Source organism: Manis pentadactyla, chromosome 18 (assembly GCF_030020395.1).
Source record: "Manis pentadactyla isolate mManPen7 chromosome 18, mManPen7.hap1, whole genome shotgun sequence".
NCBI classification, from domain to species: Eukaryota; Metazoa; Chordata; class Mammalia; order Pholidota; family Manidae; genus Manis; species Manis pentadactyla.
In genome coordinates, this window is record NC_080036.1 from 1,506,933 (window position 1) to 1,509,432 (window position 2,500).

Below are 2,500 nucleotides of genomic sequence, written 5' to 3' on the forward strand. Positions count from 1 at the left end.
AGATGGAGTTTACCACCCGCTTTGGGCTGCATTCCCAAGCAACCCGACTCCGGGAAGACCCGGGCCCGGCGCGCCGGGGGCCGCTACCGGCCTCACACCGTCCACGGGCTGGGCCTCGATCAGAAGGACTTGGGCCCCCCACGAGCGGCGCCGGGGAGTGGGTCTTCCGTACGCCACATGTCCCGCGCCTCACCGCGGGGCGGGGATTCGGCGCTGGGCTCTTCCCTGTTCGCTCGCCGCTACTGAGGGAATCCTGGTTAGTTTCTTTTCCTCCGCTGACTAATATGCTTAAATTCAGCGGGTCGCCACGTCTGATCTGAGGTCGCGTCTCGGAGGGCACGGGCCGGCTGGGCGCGCGCGCGCGCGCGCGCGCGGCTTGCCTGGGCGGACGGACGGACGCGGCGACGCGGCGACGCGGCCACCGTCCGGCTCGCACGCACGCACGCACGCACAGCCGGCACACGTGCGGGGAAAGGGCCCGGTGAGGCGTTGGGGGCAGGGAGGGCGAGAGAGCGGGGCACGTGCCGCGGAGGAACACGGCACCCGCGAGGAGGCCACGGGCAGACACGCATCCGCGCACGCGCGCCTCCGCTCCACCCCACCCCACGACCGACACACGAGCGAGGCTCGGGGACGGGACGCGGGCAGGCGGCGGAAGGCGGGCGGGCGGGCGGGCGGGCGGAGACACGCGCCGGCGGCACAGGCCCTTCGCCGGGGTGGGGGAGCGAGACGTGTGGGAGGGCGGAGGGGTGGCCGAAAAACGCCAGCGGCGGGGCCGACGTGGCGGCGCGGCACAACCTCACACACCCTCCCACACGCGCGCGCAAGCCCCCGCAGGCTCGGGGCGGCGTGGCGCGGCGCGGCCGGCAGACCCGTGGTGGGGGCAGAGGCGCGCGGCGGCGGGCGACGCCACGGCGTCCCGTGGGTCACCGCCGGAGGCACGCACCCCCAGGGCGCGGGCCCCGCGCGCGACACGGCCTCGGCGCGAGCCAAAACCCCCGGCAGGGGCGACGCGAGGCTGAGGTGGGGTGGGGTGGTGTGGGGGCGGCCGAGGCCACCCACAAACCCCAAGCCCCACCCCGGCCCCTGGCCGGCCGCGTGCGGCTCGAGGGAGGCTCCAGAGGGTCCGTGGCGGCCGCGAACCCCGGCGCGAGCTCGCTCTCTCCTTCTCCACTTCCCATCTCACGCAGGGGCGGGGCGGGCGCCCCCAAGCCTCCGCGCCGGCACGTCCCCGTGCGCCACACACACACACACACACGTGCCGACCCGGACAACCGACCGTCCTTCCTTTTCCCCAACGGCCAGACCACGACCCACACACCTCCCTCGCCCCAGTCGGGGATGGGGGTCGGCGTGGCGGGCCGGGGAAGGGAAGGACGGAGAGAACGGCGGGCCGGGCACAGGGCGGAGGGGCGTCCGCACGCGACCTGGCCTGGAGGCGCACCGGCATCTGCACTTAGGGGGACGGAGGACCCCACCGGCCGCGGGGCAGCCGGGCGCGGGGCCCTGCGAGGGGCAACCCCCAGCCAGCACCCCAACCGCACGGGGAGGGGCGATTGATCGGCAAGCGACGCTCAGACAGGCGTAGCCCCGGGAGGAACCCGGGGCCGCAAGTGCGTTCGAAGTGTCGATGATCAATGTGTCCTGCAATTCACATTAATTCTCGCAGCTAGCTGCGTTCTTCATCGACGCACGAGCCGAGTGATCCACCGCTAAGAGTCGTCAGTGTTTTTGGGTTTGCTGTGGTCGGGGGACAACCCCAACCCTGGCGCGGCACGCGCAGCCCCCAACCACCGCACGCACACGCGCGCGCGCGCGGGTGGGTGGCGGGGGGTTGCTTGCCTCCGGCCGGCCAGGTCGTACAGAATCGACACCGGACACGAAGCGGTCGGGAAAGGTCTCACGAAAGGGGCGCCCGGGCCGGCGACCCGAAGGGGCGGGCCCGGGCACCCCCACAGGCGCCCGGGGGGGGTTCCCGCCTCCACGCGGGGACGCGGGGCACACGCGCGCGCGCGCGCACACACACACGCGGCACCGATGGAGCGCAGCGCGGCGGCGGCGGCGGCGGCGACCCTGGCCCCGAGGCGCGGAGGCGGAGTCTGGGGTGGAGACAACAGGCCGGGAGGGGCCTCGCCGTCTCCCCCACGGGCCCGACCGCCCCCCGACCTGAGGCGGACTGGCGACCCCCAGGGGTCTTTAAACCTCCGCGCCGGAACGCGCTAGGTACCTGGAACGGGTGTGCGTCGGGGCTCGAGGCGGGAGTGAGTGGGCAGAGGGCGGCGGCGCGCGGCGGCCGAGCGAGGGGAGCGGAGGGGGGAGAGACGCGCGCGAGCCCGCCCGTGCGAGCGGGGACGGGACGGGGCGACGTGGCGGACGGCGGGGCCCCGCCCTCGGCCGAGAAGACACGGGGCGCGGGCGCGGGGGCGCCCGGAACGGGTGGCGGCGGGGGACGGGGGGAAGCGGGGGGGACGGTGGCGACCGAGGGAGGGGCGGCCGGGGT

The 2,500-nt window shown here is 75.2% G+C and overlaps 2 non-coding genes across 2 annotated transcripts in view; both read right to left on the minus strand.

Annotated features, from left to right (window-relative positions):
* Positions 1 to 325, minus strand: part of LOC130681586 (28S ribosomal RNA) — a 5,487-nt gene extending 5,162 nt beyond the window's left edge. The window contains exon 1 of the ribosomal RNA XR_008994789.1: positions 1 to 325. This exon is cut by the window's left edge and continues 5,162 nt beyond it. This is a non-coding gene — a ribosomal RNA (28S ribosomal RNA).
* Positions 326 to 1,568: 1,243 nt separating this feature from the next.
* Positions 1,569 to 1,721, minus strand: LOC130681547 (5.8S ribosomal RNA). The gene has a single exon (XR_008994750.1). It is a non-coding gene; the product is annotated as a 5.8S ribosomal RNA (ribosomal RNA).
* Positions 1,722 to 2,500: the final 779 nt, after the last annotated feature.